Raw genomic sequence first — 27,304 nt, forward strand, 5'->3', positions numbered from 1 at the left:
CTGAAGTGCTAAAACACTGCTAATTTTTTTAAACAGATTTATTACAAAATCTGTTTTTTCCTTACCTTGGACTTCAGTATTCACCTTTAACTCATTGTAATATCTGTTCAGTGTAATTCGAGGATGACATTCCCTGGGTAAAATTTTGCTAAGCACTCTAATGTTTGCAATACAATGTAATAAACTGGTATCTCTGAAAAATAATTATATAGTTGGATAATTACTTAGGTACCTAATATTATGATTTAAAGTAATAAGAGCATGTTATTTGTGGCTGCTGTTTTCTGTTTTTTTCAGTGACCACTTTGTCAAAGGACCTTTTGTCTGTGCATACTGAATCTCAGAGTGCTCTCTGAGGACCCAGTTTTACCTCTTTTTTTTAGCTTCCAGCTTTTCAGGTAGAGCCATTGATTTCACAGTTCCCAGCCACATGGCAGTGACTATGAGGACCTAAAATTACTGACGATGCCTGCAGTGGAACTACTAAAAAGTAGGGTATACCTAATTGTGAATAGGCTTGGTCCTAATTGTGCTCCTTCTGTGCCCCCAAACTATTGTCCCAAATTCCTAATTTTCTAGGGTTGTAGGAGCAGGAATGTGAGTATCTGTGGCAGCAGAATAACAAACATGGAGTAACAAACCCAGGAAACAGAGGTCTTCTTTCCCATTTTAGGTGAAAATGAAAAGAGTCCTAAGTGTGCATTTTCTGGAATTGGAAGCCCACAAACAGTTACTGAGTTTGCGAACAAGAGCCTAGACTTCGACCTCACAAAACACAAAATTTTTATTTCCCTTTTTTGTATTCTCATTATTACAATTTATTCCTTTTTTTGTTATGAAATTTTGGACATGGAAGTATTCCTAGCATTAACACCAACACAGAAATGCAATATTTTCCTTTTGTTAACTACAAGACTATTTCTAGAGATTGTCTCTTAAAATATAAAATGATATCTACCTCTCAATTTAACAAAGATCCTTTCTGATAAAAATGAAGAGTGGGGAGTGGCAGGGAGAGGAAAAATGAAATATTGTAAAATAATTCTCTTTTCTACATATGCAATAAAAGTACTAGACACTATACTTGTAAATAAAGAGACAAACATGTGGGGAGGAAAACAGGGTTGCTAAGGCCGGTGACCTCCACAAAGAATGAAGAAGACAATTGTAAAACATTATCTATCCAGTTCATAAATCTTCTTCAGCCTCTGTTGTACAAGCCTGAGTGAAAACATTTTGGGCAAAGCTTTAAAAGAACCTGGAGGACTGTACAAAAATGCCAAGAATTGGATTAATTGGCATAATACAAGGTGGCTGGGCACAGTTGGGGAAAGTGTCAGTGTAGGGAGAATCCCCACCAAGTAAGACTGTCTGTGCAATTAGCTATCTGAACTCTAACCTTTCCAGAATAATTAATGAATAACAGAGGGGATCAAGACAAAGACACAAAGTGATTTGGTGGGTGCTAGCAAGTAATACATCAAAGAATGCTGGTAATTGGCCCTGTGGCTTTCATTCTTTGCCCTATTTCTTTCAATTCATTGACTCAAAATAATGGGTTCAGGTTCATTATCAACAGGTTTTAGCTGCAAGAGCACAACACTTCAACAAAGCTATGATTGTAGCAGTGCTGGTGGCTAAGTAAAAAGTTGTAGACTGTAGCACACTCCCTTGAAAGGGAAAGTAGCAGCATAGTCATAGGCTTTGTCTTACGTGAAACAGTTGGTATTCACGAATTTGCTCTGAGTTTTCTAAGACTTGGTGTTCACTGAGGTTACAATGCTGGAATACAGTTGGTATGGGCAGGTATGTATAACTCCACTTCAAACACTATTATAGCAGCAGCATCTATATTCTGTTCCTTCAGCTGTAAGAAATGAAATAGAATTCTTGACATCATATGTCACATGTACATGACATTATTTGCACACTAATGGAGACTGTTTAGAGGCTTTTTTCCCCCTCGTTTTGGTGGCATTGCAGTAAAAGGAAAATTAATGATTTTTAATCTGTAAAAATATCTTCCTGATCTGCAAAATTTTACTCGGGGGTTTGAGGGTTTTTTTGGCCAAAATCAGAAATGGAATCTCCACTGTTCTATTTTGTTTCTAGTGCAAATGCTGTCATAGGATGTTGATTTAGCTGATGAGGAGATATTTAATTAACTAGAATAGCTTTTCATAAAGAATAGAAGTAGCAGAATATTAGAGCAGTCATCTTCAATGAGTGAATGTTGTGTATTTTTGTTCTGCTGTTTCATTTTGCCATGATTGTTTCTCCCTATTTACAGGCTATTGCATATGTTGTTTGTTATTTTATTACCATCACATGAAATACAATTGTATTTACGGTTAAAAACTGTATGGCACTATGGTTAAAAACTGCCCTTTTGCTTTACTATTTGAGAGATTTGAGAAGTAGTTGAAAATTTAGAAGCATGCTTATGAACACAAATGGATGTAAAATTGTTTTTCTTTTAAGTTAAGAGACATTATTTTGCATTTGGGTTCATAGCAAATACACAAAATGCCATAAATGTTTTAAACACCAAATTATGCTCCATATTCTTATAGACAACAATCTAAAAACTTCCCATTACCTCTGACAAGTCTGTTAGGAGGTAGCCGCTGGTGCAACTGTTGGCTGCCTAAGTGTTACAGGTCAGATTCTGATCTCCATTATATCACCGTCTTTTTGAAATAGCTTGAACAAAATTTATGCAGAATTTCATTTCAAGAGGCCTGTATTTTGTAATTGTGAAATCATAAAGTAGAATCTTGAATAATAATAAAATTAGATAAAAAGTTTCTGATACAACTTGTGGTATTTCATTTTGATCTTAGTCATGTTTCTGAGAATAACAATTATGTATGGAATATTCAAATAAAAGTATGATTTACCAGTGTATAAATACAGCTATAAATATGATGCATGACCATTAGCCTCCCCCCCTTTAAATGAACTCATACTTTTTGAAATAATGTTGTTGCCAATCTGTGTGTAGTAGTTCTTTGTTGTTATCTTCTTTCCTGCAGATTAATCCTTTAGAATACATGCCTTATCCATAACTTTGTCCGTGCCATGAGCAAAAGTATTCTGGTTTTGGAAAAGCTTTATTAGCATATATTCTAAATTGAATAGTTGTGTTTGATAAATTCTAGGTAACACTTCTTAGAATGTTTTTAAAATTTTAAATATTTGTAGTAGGACACTGCTTAGCACTGGGTACAGTGCTACAAGCCTAGTGTGATAAAGTTGTTAGTCAGAATGTTTGCTTTCCCCTCTCCCTGGTTCCACTTCATTTTGGTAGAGGTTTCTTGTGTAAATCTCAGTGTGACTTAGACAATATATGAAGCACTTCGAGACAATTTCAAGATTGTTGTTCTTTTAAGTTCAAATTCTAGTTCTGATGGAGGCTTTTCATAGCACTGAGGAAGTCTGTTCACATTGGGACATTGATGCCATAAATATATCATCTTCACAATAATTAACGTTAAAGATGGTGAACAGACAGTAAACTGTGATTTATTTTAGTGTTGCCACTGTTATATGTTTTTAAAATAAATATTTAAAAACTATTTGTATTGTGAAGAGCCATACTCACAGTGCCTTCTGTCACACATATAATTCAAGATTTTGAGTTGTTAAAATACTGATTGATCTTGTCCCAGAGGTTCTCACACTTTTTCAGAAAGTTGCTCCTCTTTTTGTATAATTTTACCTTCAAGTGAATAACAAGACTTTGGGGGAGAAGGAAAATCGTTATTAAAAATACACACAGACTTGATCAAAATAACTTTGATGGCTAGAATGATGAGAACAGTCATTCTCTTCCTTTGACAGGTATTTTTTGGTCTGAGATTTGAGGGCACCAATATTGATTTAGAAAGCTCTGTGGCTCAATTTTAAATGAAATGTAAAACTTTTCCATTTTCTCACCTATCAACCTCCATAAAAGAGCAGCTGGTCTTGCAGGGAAAAGCGCTATTCTCTCTTTGGGTATCACAATGCATTTATGATGTGGGGCTTATCTAAAAAGCTCCCCTTTATGTGACTAGGAAAGAAAGTCTATCTTTATTTAGGGTAGGAGTTCTGACTAGCAGCTGGATACAAGTCTGGATCCCAGGCTGGGATGTGGGATCTGGACCCCCTTGAGGGCATCCTTTCCAGCAGGTACTGCCTGCTTTTCTCCTCTGTCCTGGAAGTGACAATGTAGAAGGCTATTCCCTGCTCTCCCTTTCCTGCAAGCAGCTGCACCCCTGGCCCTGGCATCTGCTCCTTCTCCTCTCCAGAGAAACGGCAGCAAGATGAATGTGCCTGGGCAGTTGCTTGGACCCTTGTTATCCCACAGAAAGTTCCCCACAAACACACAGGGAGTTCATACTTTCTACCCCGATGATCAAAATTACTCTTATACACTGAAAATGGATTAGGTTTGATAGCAGAACTAACCATATACAGGAAAGGCAGAGGAAGAGGAGCTGAGGGACAGTCCTGTCTCTCAAACATGCTCAGTTCCTGTCTTTTAGTGAGAACAGGAACAACTCCAGGCTTTTAAGGACGTTTAGCAGATGAGAATTAGAATATACCCTGTTGCGTTGCATTCTAACAGAAAGTGCATGAAGGCTGCAAAGGAGAGGGGAGTCTTGGTTGCTGAAGGTCAGTTCCTGTTTCAAAGGCAGACCTCCTTTGAAAAGAGGTCTCTCTGCCTGGTGTTCCCATAGGAAGGGGCCCAGCGGCTGGATCCACACTGGCCTGTGGTCAGGGAAGTGCTGAGCTTCTGTTCAAGTCACCGGTCCCCAAAAAAAAGCCATTTCAGCATACCCTTAGGTGTCTTCAACTAAAAACCGGATGCTTTCTAAAGCAGGGTCTTCATTTAGCTGATATTATGTGCTTGAATATCTCAAAGGCTGTAAACAGCAAAATCCAGATTCTTCTTAGACATGACTTTTTTATCTTCATTTGGTGTGGCTTCATTTGGTCTGTTATCCACTGCACAGTGCCTTACCAGGACTATTAGTAAAATATGGGCTAAATGGGTCTGGGGGAGAAAATCATATTTTTTTCAAATCTTTAGGTGCCAGGAAGGGAAAAGCATATGATGGCAGTAATTAGACTCAGGGAGTGCAATCTGTGTTTCTGATTTTTACTCCTAAACTGTGTCATATACCAAATTTATTACCAAGTCTCTCAAAGATGACAATATTTACCAGGACATAGACTTTTGAGATTCTTAGGTGAAAGGTTTATGTAGCAGGGAAATATTAAAATAATGACATTTTAATTTAACTATTTCTCTAACAGTGAAAAAAGGAAATGTTCATAGCTTGGGGCGGCGAAGGAGCTGACCTCTGTTATCAATAATGTTTGTACTCTCTCGCAAAGTGCATTCCTTAAACAAATTGTAATGAATCACCTCTGGATCTCAGGGAAAAGAGTGGCAGGATGCTGGAGGGCACAGGGATGCTGAACAAAGAGTCCTGATCAGCCATTTCTCATGAAAATCAGTGAGTTGGAAGCCACATCAAGGAACACTCGAGGAGAAATTATTAGATACTGTATCTACTAATATGTTGTTGGCCAACGAAGAAGAGAGTGACTAGTCCATCTCTCCTCTCTTCCCTAAGGCCAAGCCTTCCATTTATGTCCCCTTTGCCATCCTGATCTCCTCCATGATGTTTTTTATATCACTTGCCAGAATTTTCTCTGGCTGGAGGTCCAAACAGGTTTTCTCATGAAAAAAAACCCCAACTTCTGTGAATGTTGTCTTGTTTGTGGAGCTTTGAATCCATCTCAGCTTTTCAAGTGCCCCATGGGGAGCTAAGCTGTTCCTGTCTAGAGCAGAGCTCGGGTGAAGGCAAGTGCAGGTCCCATGATATTTTTTTAAGTTTTGCAATGCTGTCAGAATAGCAATGGCATCTTCAGCAGCTTTAAGAGACAGCAGCTCTGTTTCAGTGTCCAAGGTGGACAGTGTCCAAGTGTTTTATCTCTGTCTGATGGTTTTGTCCCTGTATAACTTTTTGCTATATTGGACCTCTTTCTTGCTGGTGAGATCAGAGGCACTATTAATTTCTTTCAGTATTGTTACTAAAAATTGTGAGCTGCTGTTTGAATCTCAGCGCCCTTGCTTTTGGTTTTGTGCAATGTGCCAAAAACTTGATTGTGAGTGTGAAACCTTTCAAAGTATTTTAGTGTCTTTCAAGTAAAGATTAATTAAAACAGGAAAATACTGTGCTAATTGTAGTATAAGATGTAGCTCACCTGTCATTGCTTGTGTACCCCAATTCTTGCCTTTCATGAGGGTTAGATGAATCTTTTACTCTAATGTTACACAGAGAATAATACAGTGTGAGAGAAAATGGGTGTTTCCCCAACAGGACTCGGGCATGTAACTCCCACTTTGAAAGTATTTGACTGTGAAGATTCAAATATGCCCATATTACTTACAGCAGTTATAAAAACTGGATTTAAAAAGACAAAATTGCTTCCCTCAAGGCTTTAGCATATAGGCACTACTTTAGGAAAAAAAAAAAAAGGCTTAGGGATCTTCGTGTGATTTCAAGTTATTCATAATTTGGAGGAAATCGTTGCATTACAAGAGCCTATCCTGATTACAGAAATTTTTAATCTCAATCCACGATAAACATGTCTTCGACACCACATACACCTGAGTTGCCCTTTTAAATACCCAAAACCTTGATCCATATTCAGGGCTTTTTTTCTTGAGTCTTCCTGCTGTGATGAAAGAGTCATCTCATCTCATATTAATTTTGTCTCGGTACATGGAATATTATTATGCTATAGCTTTTGGGGCAGGTTTTCTCGTATATTTCTGAGAATTTTAAAGCTGTTAAAGTAATAGCTAAAATTTCCACCTCACTTCCAAAAAACATGTTTTGTTTGTGAGGGGAAGGTGGTGTTACGCAAACTTTGCCCTGAGCAATTGTCTTTAACAGCCATCGAAAGTCAAATATAGAACCAAATATCTAGTAGCTCCTTAAGAGGCGAACCTTGTCCCCACCCTTCACAGAAAGGGAAGCAGGATCTGTGAAACCCCCGGGTGCTTGCTTCCCTCGGCATTACTGACCTCCAGCCGGCCAGTCACATCTGCCACCCGCAGTATGGGTAAGGATCTAGGGTGAGTACGGGGACAGGCAAGTACCTGTCTCCAGGCATCATTCTGCTTCTCAGTAGTGGGGACAACCAGCTGGCAGGGTCTAACCTTGTTTCAGAGACAGCAGGAGAGGGTGCAAGGCCTCGCAGCAGTGGTGGCAGCCCTGGGGAGAGCCCGAGCGCCCATCCCAGCCTGCTGGGCAGCAGCCCGCTTCCTGACGGGAGTGTGTGAGAGCAGCAACTGCACAACAGGGCTTAATTGTGTAGTCATTAATAATCGATTTTAATGCTCATATTTTAACTGCCATTGAACTTGCAGTGTATTTTTGTGGCAGGAACTGCTTGGTTAAAAAGATATTTTCAATGCCATCTGGATTTGGACCTCATTACAATTAAACTATTATACTTTTATAGCCATAGGATTGCACCATAGCTAACCAGGTTTAAATTAGACCATTAACTTAATAAACTGCTTTCTGAGGATACAAGAAGATTTCATTTCCCTGTTTTATAAAATTAATTTTGTTGTGCTATATAAAACAGTATGTGCTCTTTACTGTTTATTTACACAAAGCTTCTTTTGAGTTCAGTGGAAGATTTGCTGACAAATTCAAAGCAAGACTATTCAAATCATATTTACACCACACCACACGTTTCCATTATGCAGTTTACCCCTTCCCCTCATCCATTTTATATTTAATTATGAAATAATTTTTAGAACTATGGGAACTTTAACAATCATGTAGGTACAGATGCTAAGTCCATGCATATGGATGTATAGACAGCTATATTCATTCACAATTAAACTCTCCACCATAAAAACTTGATTCTAAATATAGACAATTTGTCCCCAAGGGAAAAGAAAATAAAACCCACTGATCTAAGGGAAAAAAAACAATAACACCCTTCTGTGCCCCAAACCTATAATTACTATTTGGTATCTAAAGAATTTAATCATACTTGGTCTTTTTGCTTCCACAGTCATGGACAAATCCTTCAAATTTGGATGTCCAAAAAGTAGATGAATTTTCAAAGCCTGAAAGTGATTTAAGAACATGGTCTACAATAAGATCAGTGGCGACTGGCATTCTTTAGTCACTTTTGTGTTTCTCACAAGAATACCCTGAATGTATAATTTCATATCAAAGTCAATATGCTCCCTGCAATGCTGAGGGGAGCAATTGACTTTTGGAGAGCTATACACAAAGGTATTCTGGTACTACTGCGGCAACTGACAGGACTAAGTACTGATTTAGATGCCTAATTTTAATTCAAGGTAAATTAAAAAAAATCCATACTTATTTATCCCAAGTTGTATTATAAAGCTACTCCTAGTTAGCTCATTTTATCTGGGTCATTCTAGAAGTTTGACAACTGGGCTAAGCCAGTGGTCATTGTGGAGAAGCAAGATCTAACACAGAGCAATCAACCTGCCTGTTTTACACATAATCGGGACACAACTCCCTAATTTAATCCAAAACTTGTATTCTGGAACCAACATGCATTTGTATGGAAGAAACATAGCGAAAAAAAATGGTAACAAGGTTAGATTTGAAGCCATTCCTTTCTCTTCATATTGACTTACTGCATCCTTGCCAACATCAAGAATGCCCAACACTTTTGCTGAGCGGGAGAAGACAAATGTGCCCACCAGTCTTGGGGAATAACACTTGTTTACTAGAGACGCACTTATGTACTCTGCTCCAGGGTAACTGATTGTGTTGGATGAACGTGGGTGTGAGGGTATACACAATTTTAAATGCAAATGTATTTAAGAAAACAAAGGTGTAAATTAGAAGTTTCTAAACCACGTCAGTAAAAGGCAAGGTTGCCCTTGAGCTATGCTTTGCCCTGGTGTGTTTTATTTTAATCCATCACTCTAAGTTGCTTCACCTTTATAGAGTTGTACTGCCAGTGCACAAGATGGTAAATTTTCCCTAGCAGTTGTTTTCCCTGCACCAAAAGTGAAAGGGAACATCTCTGTGAGGATCCTTTTGCACAAAGGCATAGGAGGGGTTGTGTCACTGGGGTGCTACAAAGCCACGTGGAAGCAGTAAGGGGTGAGCAAGTAGGCAGAGGCCCAGGATTTGTTTCACAGTCATTCTGTTACTTTTGGAGGCTTCTTGGGGCTATATCCGTATGTTGCCCGTCTAGATGATAGGTGATGTGTGCTGGGCAATGTTGTGGTCACATCTGCCTATAACTGGCCTTGTTCCAATGAGACAGATTCTGCTGAGTTGTGAAAGCAGGGGAAGCAGCACAGGGCTGCAGGCTGTTGTCAGCACAAGTCTGGGAACTGAGCAAACTCTTTCCCGCAAGTGGTAATTATACCATGGTTCAGTAAAGGAGCGCTTGCAAAACCAGTCACAGCCAAGCGCAAAATAACTCTGCTGATCAAGCAGCCATACCCATTGGGATCTATTAACTTTTCATCTTGGCAGAGACTATATAGGTGTGTTCAAAACCTGTTGGTTTGATGTTTCCTTCAGGAAAAAATCAAGTGTAGGCTAAGGGGAAGCTGCTTCTCAAGTCTCAGGCTACACATGTTGTGGGAAATACTTGTTGTTTTCCTCAGTTTCACATGATGTTTCAAGATCTCCCTTCTTCAGAGGGTGTTCAACCCCCCTGCCCACCTTTGCATAAGTGGAATCCCTCTCTTCACCTCCCTGGGTAGCTGAATGCTGCAAAGGCTTTAGGGGATGAAGCGAGAAATTGCAGCGCAAAACCATTTTCCCCTTTTTGGGTGTTTAATGAATTGTGACTTTGAAATGAAGAGTAAATCTGCTCAACTAAAGCAAATCCAACCAAATTCAGATAAACTTTACTTAAGGTTGCATTAAGTGTCTAAACGGCCACACAGGCTGTATTAGAGAGACTTCATCTGCTCTCATGTCCATGTCCAGAAATTGGATATCTTAGCCTGAGTTACTAATGCCAGGTTGCCTTCATAACAAACAGAGCAGAGGGGAGAACTCAGGAGACCTCTGGGCAGTCCTCAGTTAGCTGTCTATGGGTGGTCAAACAAATCCCCTGCTGGAGATTTCTCTCAAGTAAGAGGATCATCTCAGGTAGAGATGTCTAACTTTGAAGTGACTAAACTTGGGCAAGATGAATCCCATTAGGTAAAAATACATGGCAAGAAATAGGGCTTGCTTGAAGAATTTATCATTTATCTAGGGAAAAAGGGCAAAAGGGTAGCAGAAGGACGGCACAGAGAGGTGGCAGGAATTGGCCAAAGTGACCCAGCCTCTCTGTCATTGCATGGAAATACACCCTCGCTGTCCGGAGACAAAGTTCTTCACCATATATCGCGGATCCATTTTAATCTAGTGTATATTACTAATTTTGCCGTGCTCCTCCGAACTTCCTTGTTAAGCCACAGTCTTAAGCAATAGCTGAAAGCCTGAGGGTGGGGAAGGGGAGAAGGAAAGATGAGAGGAGACTTCTCACACTTCACAGCCTAATCTGAGAAAGGAAGTGCTGAAAGTTTTGCAAGATAATCAGACCCCCCAAAAAAAAAAGTTCAGCCTATTTTGCAGCCAGTTTCAGTGCATGCAGTGAGCCAAACGCAGTTCCACTGCAAACCAGTTCAGCAATGGACTTTACTGCAGCTTCTCTCACTTGTACTGATTTGAAAATGGCCAAATAAACAAGGGAAACTTTATTTTTTCTGATTATTATATAAACTGATGATGACAGTACTGTAAGTGGAAATTCACAATCTATAACGCATGGGTTATGGGTTGGAAATGTGGAAATACATTTCAGATCACTTTGTACTTTTTCTCTTCTTAATTTCCATTGGCTAAATGTAATCAATATGCCTGATAAGCATTAAATGTTCTTCTAGTTTTTTTTTTTTTGCAGAAATGCTATTGTTTTAACTGCATCATAGATAGTATGTGAATGTAAATACAAAGGACCAGTGGACTACGTCGACAGTCTTCAACATTAGATGTGTTCCACACTGGAAAAAAAGGAAGGAAAGCAGAAACAAAATGAAAATAGTTTCAAAACCAGGCAATTCACCACCCAACAGAAACATGGATGAGATGGCAGACTCAAAAGATGAGAATTAGGAATGATTTGTAGAATGAAATAAAAAGAAAGATAATAAAATTTAAAAACATCAGCATTCCAGATGTTTACTTAAACAAAATTTAACCTGTCAATCAAGTAAATTTTGCCTCCCTGTTCTAAAATGAGTCTTCTAATGAAAAACTTCAATGTTCTTTTTCATCTTAACTTTCCTCAATCTTCAGTCTCTGGGCTTGACATCTATTTAAAAAAAAGTCTAAAAATAGGACAGTGAAATGTGATGACTTTGAGCAATAATGGCATGACTCAGACTACTTTTTCTTAGAGTCCACTGTGAACTCAAACTAAGGGTGGCCTCTGTTCAGTTTTAATTGCTGATGTTAGGCTATCTTTCTTGCAGAACTTTGGCAAAGACAGCTCAAATTTTTGTTGTATAAATTATGATGCCATATAAACTTTAATTAAAGGGATCCAGATACTCAGCTACTATATCTCAGGATTTAATGAAACGAGTTATAGCAAGTCATGATCTCAGTCAGTGTGACCAGCATACAAAGATAAGGAGGGTCATTTAAGGATGGTCTCTCACGTGAGATAATTCCAAAACCATATAATTGACAGCACCTGTAGCTCATTCACATTAATATATTTAATGATGACAAAACAAAGCCTTTCTACTGCAGTGTGGGAAATTTTCAAGTTCTGTTTCCATAAATGTTGCAGGACCTTTATGGTGACATAATTCCTACTGCTGGTATCTGGGTGCTTGAGACCCCATTCAGGGAGGGATGTCTTGAAGTGAGTGGTGGTAGGTGTGAGGCTGGTACCACAGTAAGAGGAGCTGTTTCCCAGTCTATTTAGGGAACCACAGGCAACTGGGATTGACTCTGCCATATGTGTGCTTAATGCCTCTGGGGTGTTTTCTGTTCCCTCTCAGAGCAGATGATGTTGGAGTTGCTGCTCAGAGCACCCATGAGCTGTTCAGCAGCTGGAAAGAAAGTTACTCTTTCTTAAAAGAATCTCTGAGAAAAGACACAACCTAAATACTATCTGTCTCCCCTGAGAAGTGAATCATTCTGGAGGTGCCTGAGGATCCCACAGGTAAAGGGAGCATGTGTGTTACCTTAGTGCCTACAGACATTTGATCAGGTCTGCAGCTTCTCGTGCTTTATAGTGAAGTCCTTGAAAAAGATGTCCAACCAATTATAAACACCAACAGGAATTTTAGTTTATCTTTACAGTTACTAACATGATAGCAAGTTGAAATACTCCTACTTTTTAACCAAACTGAATTAATCAAATTTATCTTTTTCTTTGATGCGCACGACTCCTGTTCATTCTGCAAAATGCTCAAAGGGTTAAATTAAAGATGAAATAGAACACAGTAACATGCAGGAGAGCCTCTCCCTCCTTCAAATCATATTTAAATGATAAAAAACCTTTCTACAGGGTTAGATCCAAACTGTAGATTTCCTGTTACATTTAATAATGTAACCTCATACATAATGATAAAACTTAATTCTTGTAAATTTAATTTTTGGAATCACCAAATTATTTATGTCAGAAAATAATTGAAACAATTTATTTTCTGTTTGTTTGAATATTGTTTAAAGTTGACTATTTTTATGCACAAACATTTTTCTATCCATTTTTTTTCACAGGACTTTAAAGATCTTTCATGTTAATTCTATTGACTTCATTACTTTTCTCCACATTGCTATTTCTGAATTCATAGCATTGTAATTAGATTTTATTTTAAATTTTAGCTGAGGAGAAATTATGTTACATTTGTATGTTAGGGAGCTGTGCCAAGAGCGTGTGACAATGAGGAAAATCACGATTTCGTATTTGGAAAATGTCAACAACTTTATTAAATGAAATTAAATAAGATAGCTTCAAAGACATACATATTCAGCAGCTACTGAAAGTCTGGGAATACCATTGCTTTTTTGCTCCTTTTCATCAAACAGGTGCAAGGAAAACTGTCAAGGAAATTAAAAATATCATATAAACATTGTTGTTATTTAAGATTTTTGAACATAACTTTATATGTCTGTGGAATTCATCACTACAGATGGGCAGACTTTGTGCAAGTGAGGAATATTCATAACTGAATGTTATGGAACATTAAAGTAAAACATCTTCAGAGAGCTCCTGTTCAGATCTTCCTATTTCACCAACACTAACTTTCAGCTGGAAGTTGCCAGTCACTAACTTTCAGCTCAGTGAATCCCATCGTTATTTGGATTGTCTATATGGCTGTTCTCGTGATCATATAATTTCCCTTCCTTTTCCTGAATACCTGAAAATAGACACCATTTGAGACAAGAAATAAGTTGGACTACTTTTTCTGATTGTTATGTTAGCTTAAGCTGCCTAAACTGAGCCTGATTTGTCCAAAAACTGTAGAAACTCAAAGCTAAGTGACCAAACCCAGCTCTGAGTAGAGGGGTGTGTGTGTGTATATATATATAAAAATATATATATATATATATTCAATTCATGAGGCAGGATTAAAACACAGATTAAAATGGTGCTTAGGGTATATTTAGGAATCAGTTTTTACTATCTTCCACAAAAATTAAGTATTTAAAAAGGAGCGATCCAACCAGGGCATGGAATAGAGTTGTCTTGTTCTGATGATGGGAACTGACACACACACTGCTCTTCAAATTACACTAATGCATCTAGAAAATGTAATTACAATTGGTGGAAGTGATATTTCAACTACTCCTACAAAGACCAGAATAATATAATGTAATAAGAACTAATAAATTGCTGAACTATTGCAATCCTCATAAAAACTAACTGTGGGATTGAGAGTATGCACAAGAGCTCAACAAAGCCGGGTAGTCACTCTAGGTAGCATCCGAAGGAATTCTCGTCGGTCTGCATCAAACAGTCATGTTTCTCTTTGTGTGGTAAACATCAACACTTGACTCCTCTTTCTGCTGACTTTTCTATTTCCTTAAAGTACTTGTGTCTGTAAAGAACATGAAGCTGCTGCCTGCATCCAGGACAAAAAAGATTCAGAGACTGATCCTAACTTTGTTCTCCTAGAAAGACGTTTGTTCTCTGACTTGAATATCAACCTTATGTTTTGTTGGGTTTTTTTTTAAAGTGTGCATATTTTTGGGTTTACCAGGATTAAACCAAAACAAAATCTAATGAATACTATCATGCAAGTCATGTTACAGGTCACTTGAATCTATGAGAGTTAGCATGCTAATTAATTTAAATTTGACTAAGAAATTCAAAGTGCACTTACTCCCCAGGTGCACGAACAGACGTCTAGGATAGCAGAAACATGTATTTAATGCTAGCTTCGTGTGCCATGTCTGCACATGATCTTTAATGCCTGAGCTAAGATTGTCCCATATCCAGACTTCCCTCTCTAAATTCACATTTAGAAACCTAGATAGAAGTGTTCCTGAGAGCAGCCACTCTCTATGGTATTTTGTAGGCCATATAGCTTTCCATGGTCGTGGTTTTCCATACTTGAAAGAAGCAGTTCATTTGCATTGAATGTCCTAAAGAAAAAGTGGAACATAACTCTAAAAGGACATGAGTTTGAATATTTTGCTTCATCGCATATGTGAAGTGCATTAATCTGCAACTTCAGAAGTGGATGAAAAGCTGAACATGAGCCAGCAATGTGTGCTCGTAGCCCAGAAAACCAACTGTATCCTGGGCTGCATCAAAAGAAGTGTGGCCAGCAGGTCGAGAGAGGTGATTCTGCCCCTCTACTCTGCTCTGGTGAGCCCCCACCTGCAGTACTGTGTCCAGCTCTGGAGTCCTCAGTACAGGAAAGACATGGACCTGTTGGAGCAGGTCCAGAGGAGGGCCACAAAAGTGATTAGAGGGATGGAACACTTCTCCTATGAAGAAAGGCTGAGAGAGTTGGGACTGTTTAGCCTAGAGAAGAGAAGGATCTGGGGAGACCTTATAGCGGTCTTTCAGTACTTAAAGGGGGCTTATAAGAAAGATGGGGACAGACTTTTTAGTATGGCCTGTAGTGATAGAACAAAAGGTAATGGTTTTAAACCAAAAAAGAGTAGATTCAGACTAGATATAAGGAAGAAATTTTTTATGATGAGGTTGGTGAAACACTGTAACAGGTTGCCCAGAGAGGTGGTGGATGCCCCATCACTGGAAATATTCAAGGTCAGGTTGGACAGGGCTCTGAGCAACCTGATCTAATTGAAGATGTCCCTGCTCATTGCAGAGGGGGTTGGACTAGATGACCTTTAAAGGTCACTTCCAACCCAAACCATTCTATGAAGTGATGTTAGGATTGTTATATCCATGTGTCAGCTGGTGTCCTGAGCCATGTATAACACATGCTGAAGACCAACAGTGTGCTTGCATCTTGTGAAACTCCACAATGGAGAATAAAATCTCATTCCCATTGTGGTCTGTTCAGTCTGTTCATTAGGGTTGTTGAAGCAGCCCTTGAAGTTTTTGTGTCTTGTTTTCACTGGTAGGAATTTAAATAATGCTTGACGCACCTCAACGTTTTGACTGCATGAGGAGTTAGTGGCTCTATGTACTTACTTCAGGTGTTTGGGTGTGGTTTATTTAGATATGTCTTATGTTCATTAAAGATGTGTTTTGTGGTTTTCTTAGTTGTGATCATGGACTGATTAGTAGGGCCTGCTCCTCTCCTGCTCTGGGAGAGCTTTTGTTGTCTACAGAGTCCTACTGATGGAAAAGTGGTGAGAGTGAGCAGGGAACCAAGCTCATAATTTGAAGCACACAAAGAAGACAGAGTTTTGTCTCAGTTTGAGGAGAAAGCTAATTTAGAAATATCAGTAATCATAATAGACCTCACATTTTCCTTTCAGGATATAAAAAATACATGTTGAAGCCAATAAGATTAATTGATATAATAAGATGAGAAACTCAAGTGCATGGAGAGTTTTGAGATAAACTGCACGTCTCTTTTTCTGCTTTAAAAGCTCTTTGTGTGTTTGTGCATCTATAGGAAGGCATGTATGAGAAACAGAGAGAAATACATACATACGTATTTGTATATTATATATTATATATATACTGTCTATAAATTACCATTTAAGGTTATCATTTCAGTTACTCATTCTTTACAAAACAGACAGATGGGAAGGAGATATTCTCTTTTATGGTTGAGTAAAGGCCAGCTGTGTTGACCTACCTTACATCTTGGTCATCTCCCGTTGGGGGATCTGTTACCAGCGCCATGGTAGAGCTGGATCTGAAAAGAGGGCCTGTACAGGAAGAATATTTGTGGAAAAGATCAGAATAAGAGACAAACTCACCAATAATAATAGGCACTTTGATTTATAGGCAGCTGTTTATTAGATTTTTTTTTGTATGAATAGAATATTACATAATTATGTCATTGCGATTTAATTCAGTTCACTCAGTTACGAGGGGGAATTCTGATAAGTGTGTAAGAAAGATCCAATTAGCAAAAAAAAAATTCATCTTCTGAATGCTCTAAACCTCTTTCTGTCTGCCTTTGCTCTGTGCTCAGGGACAGAGCTCTCATTTGGAAGGGAGGGTGGAGGGAGAAAGGAGTAGCAGATAGCTTCAAGTTAGGCACTGACTACTCAGCTGTATGATATCTACACCCCTTTATGCATCTGAAATCAGAATTCCCTCATCTAAAAATGAAACCCACCCTTTGCAGGGCAAGTGAGGCTGCCAGAGACAGGCTTTTTCATAAATAGCGGCTTATCAGCTCTCCTTTCTCTAGAAGAATAGGAGCCACACTTAAGTAGGAGTCACTGTGCCTTTGTATGTTTACCATGCCTCCTAGATACATTTACAAACCATATCCCGGTTGATATACTTGTTGCAGGAATTTAAAACTTTACATAACATTTTGGATCTAAACTAGCCCATAAATGGACAACATTTTTTTTTGGGGTCTTGATCTTATTGAGTGCTATTGTTTCAGAATTCCTACACTGAAAGATGCAGGTATGCAAACATGCTGTAGTTTTGAAAAAATGTCTGCATATGTTAACTAGTCCTTAGCCACATCATCCTACTGTGCAAATGCTGCATAAGTTTGTGTGGATTGTAGAGGTAGGCCCTGGTAATCGAATAACTGCTGTTCCAGGTGGAGCTTGAGGTGGGATACAAGTGTTTGCGGTGTCTGTCTGCCTTCTTCCTATATCTGTCTCACTTTCATGAGCAATACAATTCACACACACAATTATTTTTTTCTGTTAGAAAAGTTGAACAGTTGGTGCCAGCCTACATAATGGATGGCTATTATAATGCCTTCTTTTTTTATTAACAAAAGCACTCTGAATATTCATAAAGAGTTGACATTATTTTATTAGCTGTTGCAGGTGTATGAGTAAGCCTACTGAAGAGAGTAACATGCTCTCTGTTGGATATCTCCATGAATGATTCTAAAACATGACTTCCCACAAGCACAGAGGACCATATAGCAAGGCAATTAATAAGCACTGAATGTGTATTCCCAGTCTCTCGTTCCTGCTCTCTTTCTTGTTAGTTCAGAGCTGTATTTATTATTACTTCTTTCATAAATCTGTGAGATCCTAATCAAGCGCTCCAATAGATAGACAGAAAAGGGTGTTTGTCAAATTTCTCAGCCCTTTTGACTTCCTCAGTTTTAACAAAGAGGTTTTTATATATTGGATTTTTACCAGTGTTACAGAGACAAGACTTTCAGAGTTTATTTAAAAATCAGAGTTGCACTCCGGGAGCTCAAAAATTTCCAGTCATGTTCAAAAAGCAGGAAATCTGCCACGTTGTAAAGCTGGTGGTTATACCTATTGGCTGATTGTGCCGCCTGAGCAACCTGTGATGTGGGGCAGAGCCTGAAATTTTTTTTCTGAGTTTGTGAAATGTATAGCATGAGGGGTTTCTGGTATATCACAGGCTCTTAGGAGCAACATGGCAACTGAGTGTCCCTGCAGTGCAGCTGCATGAACGAAGCGGGTTGCAGGTGCTGGACTGCCAACATATCAGGAGGTAGATGTAAGTGGTGATGATGGGCTGGAGCCCCATTTCATTCCTTGCTTGTGCTCTACCACAGCTTCTCTGTGCTGCTATAATGCAATTAATAAATAATAATAACATTTAATGGACACCTTTGGCCTGCTGACCTTTTGAAGTAGTATAAATGGGCGGACAGCTTGTGATGAGAGAGTTAGGATGTGCAAAAATCATCTTGTATTGGGCTCACGGAAGAGCTATTAGAAAGAAAGATCCATAAATCTCTGCTGTAGTGAGCATTAATCAGTCTGGGTACCTGATGCATATAAGCATATGTCCTGGTTTTCCCATAAGCTTCAGAGTTATGCTTTCAAGAATAATAACTGCTTTCTGAATTTTGGCCTCCTGCCCCAAGAGAGTCTTCTGCTCTCAGGCCATATAGGCATTGCTGCCAGCCTCAAATACACCCTAACTCTGTCACATCCTATACTGAAAAAAAAGAGTGCCCATATTCAAAAATGAATAAAAATGACACAGTAAAGACAAATCATCACATTTTTTTTTTCTAAATTCTGTGCTTTGCAATAAAACTCCAGCAGTTGAGGTTTGTGATTCTGTCCATCATTTCCAAGTCCCTATGCTAATTTTTATCCATTGCTTTTCACCTCCACATGGATTAGCAGCTGCCTGTGAACTTACAGCCTGCAGATCCACAGAACATGTTGTAAGAGCCACAAATCGATAGAAAGCAGCTGCTTAGCATCCCTGCATCACCCTACACAGAGCAACACACTCAAGGCACATCACTGGGGGGTGAAGCAGACATGCAGAGGGAGTACAGTGGTGCTGAACATTTGTTATCTCTTCCTTGTCCTTCTTGACCAGGGTTCAATGGTTCCAGAAAACGTAACTGCTGTAATAATGATCCAGCAGGAATAATTTGTGAGAACTAGACCCAAAACATTTTTTTAACGTGTACGCTTCTCATGAACTAAATGACCACATCTCTTATTATGGAAATTAATTGTTCCCATGCCTCTCTGTATGTTGTCTTGCTGTTATGAGTGGCAGGCTTACTTCTAAATTCTCAGTATGACACTGTGACTGAGACTAGGCTTTAAAAAAAAAAAAAATATATATATATACATACATATGCACACACATGCACATGTATAACAGAACTAGGTTTTAATCCCAGTTCTATCTGAACTAGTTTTGTATGAACTCCCAGTTATTTTAGCTGTAAAACTGGTGAATGGCTATTATCCCCCAGGGTACGCAGCCTTTTTGCATGTTAATGGCAGTGAGCATTAGTGAAATATTAGGAGCGGTCAGTGGACTTGCTGGGACCACAAGTCATGGTGTCTAGGTCTGGGGTTAGCTGGGACTCATAGCTGACTACTACTGAAAGGACTGGGAGAGGAGCCGTGTCTTCCTGGGGTAGATTCATAAGCTGTATTTTTTCCTACAGCAGTCTGCAAAAGCCATAAATTAGAACAGCACAGGCAGCTGTGCTCCACACAAGGGTTGGGGTTGAGGTAAGACTGTATATAATTCATTCAGTTCTGGAGTTTTTTCCGTCATGGTGGTTCTGCTACTTGTATAAGCAAAGCTTTTTTAATGCAGGATTTAGGGTTAAATAGGAAACAACGAATAACATTTTCCTGATAAGTGAAGCCAACTTAGAGATTCTTGAAATACTTTTGGGAAGCAGGGTTGACAGAAAGGTATTTTGTGGACGTGCTCCACCATTTCATAACAGACTGGTTCTTAGCTACTAGAACTATCTACACTTCTTATTCATTAAGCCAGATCCCAGTACTTTGTTCCTCAACTCTCACATAGATACAAAAGTAGAGAGGAAAAAATATATATATATATTTATTTTTTTTTGTGTTGAAGACACTGACTTTAAAAAATATAAAAGTGTAACTTGTCATCAGGTGTAAGTGGGCTTGGCTGCCTTTGACTCCACTGCAGTGGCATTGATTGACACAACCTAAAGACCCAAGTCTAAATTTTTTTTATATTTCTCTCATAGTTTTGAAAGCAAACCCACTGTTCGAGTCTTTCTTTTAAAACAAAGAATGCATGTAAAAACGTATCCTCTGTGTTCATCAGACATACTGTTGAATTTGATAGTCCTATCATTTGTAAGCTACATATATTGTTGCTTTAATGCATTCCCTCACTGCTTTGATAAAAGCCTTAAGATGTTGCCGCTAGTCCTTTGATGTTTCCTTCTGATGTTACAGTACCTCTTTTTTTTTCTTCTCTTCCAAAAACTCTGTTTTGCATAAACATGAGCAGGCAAGACATTTCTAGTTAAGGATAGAAACATCAAGTTCTATCACAAAATGAGAAGGTGTATCCAGACTTGTATATACTCTTGTCAAGCCCTTATAGATGAAAAAATGCCCTGCATGGGTGTTTACATTGTAAACATGTTAAAGCAAACATATTTCACTAGTTAAGAAAAAAGAAAAAAAAGCAACCTAGGCTTCAGTGAATTTTCTTGTGATGCAAAAATTCATTTTCTAATTAGCTGTTACAGGAACTCTGGGAGAATAAAGCTTACACTGGTAAAAAACTACTTGCATGTGTAGTCTTGTCCATAAACTACCAGTCTACTAACAGGGATTAATTGGTTCTGAAATTTTAGAAAAAGAGAAAAGCCTGAATTTTTTATATTTAGCTGCAAAGCCATATGTCTTATCTTGAAAAATAAAATTGCGTAGTCTGTTTTTTTACTGAATATAAGTAAGGTAGTAGTAGTAGTAGAAGAGATGTTTCAACTAAGGGTCCCAGTGAAGAGGTGGTGCCATTGTCCCAATGGGACTGAAATAATCCTTGCCCCAAAGATTTTCCAAAATGAAAAAGATATAATAATAGTGATAAATAAATATTATTATTCACATTTATCAAGGAAAATAGATTAAATGTTTTGCTCAAGGCCATATAGGGAAAATGTAGCAAGGGCAGGGACTGAATACACAGAACTCCTGAGTGCCAGTCCACTGTAATTCAAATTACTGGCAAGTGTTGTGGAAAGAGTGATTTTCCTATGAATGGTGTGACTGTTTTGCTGCATTCAGGAAGAACCCAGTGGAGCCACAACATGGTCTGGTGATTAAAGAATATTAACTTAAGCTAAGAAATGCCAGCTTGTCATCTTGCTTCTTCCAAGACATACATGCCCTTTGGCTAGTCAAAATTTTATGATCAATTCTCAGTAATGTAAATAGGCATAAAATATGGCCTCTTTGTCGCACAACCGAAGCGTGGTACAATTCTTAAGGACTTTTTTCATAGCTCACTAATGCAGGATGCCCTTGACTATTACTGATTAAAGCTTCAGTCCGACAAACAATTGTCCATGTGAGTATTTCCCTGAAATCAGTGAAAGCCCTTTGCAGGATAAAATAAGAAAAGTGTAGGTAGTTGCAGGATCAGGGCCTAGAAAGGTATTAGCAAGGATAAAAACATTCTTGTACCAATAAGCAGTGATTAAACAACAGCAAACAATCCCCCCATTTCCACTTCCCCCCAAGGAGATGGAAGTAAGTAGAGACAAAGTAAGCTCCTACTTAGCTAAGGGGAAATTTGGGAATTGGAAATAAGTAGGTTAAATAAAAACTATTTAACTGTGGAATCAAAAACCATGCAAGCACAAAAAGTTCTAAAGGAACAGAAATATGGAAGGAATCAAGTGATTCTTGAGAATTAATATTTATTAAATACATTTATTTCTTCACCCTACCTCAAATCAACTGCCTCTTTTGTGTCCACCTTCTGTCTTCACTGTGCTGTTAAGGCTACTGAGTTGGGACTCGGGAGGATGGAGACATGGCCTTCAACTTCCATTGGTCACTACTAGAGAAGGTCCCAACTCCAAAAGGTCCCTTTTTTTTTTCTAATCTGCAATACTCTATATACTCTATTTTAATACTGATTGATTTTACTGTACAGCTGTAAAACAATCTGGAATTTATGTCATTGATCAAAGTGTGAATGATCTCTATATACAAAGGCTTATATGTAGACTTCTATTTCCTACTGCTATGCAGGCCACTTCTTGCTGTAATCCTCTATTTTCACCTTCTTATTAGCCTTTCTCTTTTGCTTATCCTCCACATATTTTCTTCAGAGACGGTGTCCAGATCTGAAGCCTACAGTAAAAAGACTTAGAATTTTACTGTACAGCAGTCACTGGTACCATGAATCATTTTAACTTCTCTTGCTTCTATGCGAAGACTTTCTTCTGTATCTGTCACATCAAGGGAATCCTAGAGTGTCTTATATCAGACCTCCCAGATGGTGGGCTTTAAAGGTACGTTTAGGAAACTAATATCCACGTTCATCTGTCTTGTAACACACATTTCTTATTATTGAAGTCTAAATCCTAGGACTACTGGACAACCCGGGCACTGAAATTGAGATCTGTATACTGGAACTGAGAGAAGAAATGTTTGCTATGGAGTTTTCTGTGGCTTTTACTGAGGCCTTAGGCAAAAAAATCCCAGGTCCCTCACTTCTCAGTATTTGAAGTATGGTTAGTAACCAACTCAGCTGTTGCCCAGGGCTGGTCCTCCACAAGACACCTTTCCCCTCCCATCCATGGCAGTTTTTGCACAGTGGACACAAACTTTGCACACTTTGACATAAAATCTATTTCAAATAAGTTTCTGTGTACATCCTCTAAACAGTGAAATGGTATTGCTGGTATTGTCTTGCTATCTATGAGGGAGGATAGACTGGGATTTGCTTTAATTAAGCAGTTAACACTTTAAATTATTTGTCTGCCTATTCACTGTCCGGTCCAAAATTTGCCATCCTGAAGAAAACCCTAGCAACAAAAAAACCAGATCTACTTTGTATCCATAAGATGATCAAAAGCCCTGCTGGGAGTGTCACTGTTTCTTATTTTGCTGGTAGTCTTTTGTATGATCCCCAGCTCACGCTGGCAAAGGACTTTCTGGCTGATGTACTCCTGTGGTCTCTTCAGCTTCAGGTGTAACATCAGGACCCTTTGTTCTCTGCAAATATAGAAAGTGAGATAATCAGGATTTTCTGCATCTAAGCTTGTTTTTAGGTTGAACACGTTCTATTTCTTCATTTTATTAAATAGTTAAACATTTCTTGTACATAACCACCCAGGATATTTTCTTGTGCCAAACTGGGAACATCAGTCCTTTATGTTTATTATGGCAGCATTGCTTTGCGCTTCTTACTGCCCGGGGCAGTTATAGACTTGGTGCCTAAGTAACTTATCCACTGGAAAACTGCAATAGGGTCTAAATTTCTTCTTATTATTATGTTCCAGCATTCTCTGGTTGTTATTGTTTTTATCTACTTCTCAGCTTGTGTAATTGCCTTATCTTGGTTTTCCTTTTCTGCTTTTAAGGTTGTTTAGTTTTCATTATGATGGCAGACTCGTCTTTCATTTCCCTCACAGTTTTATTCTGCCTGTTTTCTTGGTGAAGGGCTTGATTTTTGCTTTCAAGTATTCTGGCTAAGAATAGAGGAATACCCAAAATACCTTCTAAGTAGAAACTGAACTCAACATTCTTTCCATTGCTTAGTCTTCTGACAGCTTTTTATTGAGCCCTAATTTTTTCTACTTACATTATCAGCCTAATCTAGCCAGTTGGTCTAACTTTTCTAATTTTTCTTGGTCATAGTGTTTTCCTCTTTCATATTCGTATTAAACTCAGTTCTCGTTTTGCGCCTATTCATCCTGATTCAGCATTTCCAGCTCTTCCCACTACTCTGAACATTGCCTCAAAGCTTTCCAGCAAATAGGAGGATAATGCCATCTGCATATCTCAGGTGACTTAAGTATTTTCCATTGATACCGCTATGCTTAGTTTCTCATTCAAGGTTTATGGAGACCTTTTTGCAGGAGAAAAGGGGGTTGGTGGTATAACTGAAAAGGACCTTTTCACTTACCTTGTCAAATGTAAATTTCAACTCAACTGCACTATAAATGTTTTTGAAGAGAGAAAATCTACAACAATGTAAAGTGTACCTTTGGAAGTGAAAATGAAACTTTAGTAGTCAACACGAAAATCTTGCTTCAGGAATTGAAAATGTGGGTTAAATTTAGCTGGGCTGGAGAATCATGGATTAATGTGACAAGCTAAATTCTTCTGCTGGAGATCCAGCTGTGAGGAGGGACAGCAGGAATTCTGCACTTCAAGAAGTGGGATTTCATAGTCTTTAGGGAAGGATACTCTTGCCCATTGTAGAGAGCACCCTGACTGTAACAGTGAGCTGTGCACTCGTGCAGCTGTGGTGAAAGTAGGAAAGACAAGGCAAACAGCTCAGAGACCAGCACAGCTACAGTCTGAGGCCACATTTACCTAGGAGGCTGTCCTTTCTGTCAGTTTTCTGTAGGAAAGCCTTCCCCAGTCTGACTAGCATTTATGCATCTGTTAATTCAGTGGGATGGTCTTGAGGGCCACCAACATAAAGATAAAATCTGGACTTGACTGAGAAAAATACGGGTGTTACCAAAATGTAACTGTCTTACATTTATGTTCTGCATACAGCTAAGGAAAAGGTGGTGTAAAGTAAATCTCAGTAAATTGTGTTGTTAAACTATTTCGAAACAGTGCTGAATAAACTGGGACTGTGAAGTGGGTTGAGAATAACCCTAGTGTTTGATGCTGAAGATAATTAACTCATTCTAGGTTATAATAATAAACAACTGTAATAGGAGGAGTTCTGCCTCTGTGTTTAGGCTTTGTGGCCTTTTGAACGGCAACGGTGATGACAGACTGACAAAACAATTGAAGAAAAATGCTAACATGGCCATTACATTATGCTGTTGATTTCTTTCAGCATCTATTCTTCAGTTAATAATGAATTTAAGACACAGATAGGAAGTTTCTTTCCTTAAAAGTGCTGTATCATTTCTTCTTCTTTAACTGAAATTCCAGCCAGAGTTAAGGAAATACCCTTATGAACCACTTCTCCTTTCTTTCCCTTGAACCAACTGGATATGCACAAACAGCAACATACATTATTCATGGCCAGATTTGTACTAGTCTTTTCTTGTTTGCCCTGCTGTGTTCGGGTACCTGGGCTCTGGGGCGATGCTGTTTTGTAGAGGTGATAAAACTGATAGAAATCCAGCCACTGCCGGTAGGTAACTATGCTGGCAAACTAATGTTTCTGCACTTTAACTGTGATGAAAATCAGGCTAATCTGTTCTTGCTTTATTTTGCTTGTGTGACAGAATCACAGTTTTATCTGCCATCTTCTTAAGGCAGACCAGAGAGACTACTGTTTGTCTTCTTTCCATAACATGGCCTACTGATTATGCTCATAAATGCTAATTAACTCACTTGATAATTAAATACATTTGTTAATACTAACAAACTCACTCACTAAATCTTAGTGTTAACATTCACAGCACACCACTTTGTTGCAGTACAAACACTGTGACACGTTTTCCTGCTGAAAGTTCTGTGGCAACATACTGAAGACTCTTTAAAATACTGTTATCATTATTAAATATTCTTACTTTCAACTAAAAAAATGAATTTTGGGGACAGAAAGGTTTCACACAGATACATAGCTATGGCAATGATTTTTCTAGGCAATTCTAACAACGTATTTTTAACTTGTACATTCCTTTCCACATTAGGACCGTTGCATTTGAAAGACCTCTTCTGAGGTCTTTATACAGCTTATAATTAATGCTCTTAATAATGACTTACCAGTAGTAATCTTTAATTCCATATTCACACAGAACTCTCATTGAAACGAAGTGGGAGTTTCTCTTGATTAATTCCAGTAAAATCAATCATCTTCTGTTAATTAACATGTTTTTATTTAGTGGATACTGGCTGAAAACTGTTGAATAGTTTGAGCTTACCCTAATATCACTCCTCCAGCTCCTATTCTGTAGTGTCTACTAAGTGCACAAATGTTTCTTGAACCTGAATTGAAATGGAAATGCTGTAAAGTAAAACTCTAACACTGAAGGACATGTGCTTGTTTCTCCTAGGCTGCCTTTTGATTCTGTTTATGATGTTTTTACACAGTTCTTATTCTAATGGTTTCTAAAGGCTGATTTCAGAATTTAAGTAATTATAAAAGGAACTGAATTTTGATCTGTTGTACATTAGAAATGGTATTAATATTTTTTTTTCTTTTGTCTGATTCAGTTACTGCTGAATGTAACATGTTGTGAACTAATATTAGTTTAAATACACGTCAAAAGGCAAGACTGCTTGCTCACTTCAGTACTGAAAGTACCAATTATGCTATTTTTGAGAGATTTGCAGTCAACTGCAGAGTACAGCAAAACATAAGTGTTAGGAGCCTTGCACTCTGTAAGTGTTCTCTTTTCCTCTTTACCAGATATTCGTTGGTGTTAGGCTGAAGAGTATCTTTTCAGACTCAAACATGCAAAACTATAGTTCAGAAAAGACTCCTCAAAATAAATTATACTATTTTAAGTAAAAATTTATATTCATTCTAATTTCTGGTAATATTAGGTGTTTTTTTCACTAACAGCTAGGCTCTTTATTTAACTTTTATTTGTAAGAACAGTGGCAAACAGAAATCCTATGAAATTATTAAAATATTTCAAGGACCACATAGTTACTGCACTGTAAATCCACTGTTACTGCTCTCAGAACATAAGTGGAAGTGTATTGCCAAAAGAATATACTGATTTGTAGCTGGTGTTCAAGTGCTGAAAGTAATGTTTGCTAACCCCATGAACAGCATGCCAACAGCATCCTGAAGCATGAACATGGTCAGACTCATTGCCACTTACAGCCATAAAACATATTTGAACACAAAATGGACCAGGTGGATTTAAAAAAATGCTCTTAACAACTGATATGAAATATTTTTTGTTACTTTTTTCTCATATAGCTATCCTTGATGTGCTATTCCTGTTTTTGATGGAAATGTCACCTACTGCTGTCAGCTAACCCAATCTGCCCCCCTTGTATGAAAGTACGCTTTGTGGCCATATCCTAAGCTGGCTGAAAATGATGTTGCTGCCTTGATTTCACAAAAAATGTGTTGTGAAGTTGAACCTAAGATGCCTACTTTGAAAGCTTCCCCCCTTGCCCTCTATATCATTCTGAAGCTGAGGAAAGCAATAGAAAGCACATTTCTTAGGCTGAAGCTGGTTTTGTCTGTGTCTTTACAGAAGCTATAACCCTTCACAGACTTAAAA

The 27,304-nt window shown here is 38.3% G+C and overlaps 1 protein-coding gene across 3 annotated transcripts in view; it reads left to right on the plus strand.

Moving 5' to 3' along the window:
- TFEC (transcription factor EC) overlaps positions 1–27,304 on the plus strand; it is a 99,820-nt gene that overhangs the window by 21,608 nt on the left and 50,908 nt on the right. Inside the window, exon 1 of one of the 3 annotated variants that reach the window (XM_087764878.1) lies at positions 25,144–25,248. The exons of the other annotated variants lie outside the window; for them this stretch is intronic. The gene's annotated coding sequence lies outside the window, so the exon portion shown is untranslated. Of the gene's footprint in view, positions 1–25,143; positions 25,249–27,304 lie in introns of those variants that run through there. 3 annotated transcript variants of the gene reach the window in all.

This window comes from Nipponia nippon, unplaced genomic scaffold (genome assembly GCF_047370975.1).
Source record: "Nipponia nippon isolate SJK-2023a ecotype South Korea unplaced genomic scaffold, ASM4737097v1 scaffold_3, whole genome shotgun sequence".
Classification (NCBI taxonomy): Eukaryota; Metazoa; Chordata; class Aves; order Pelecaniformes; family Threskiornithidae; genus Nipponia; species Nipponia nippon.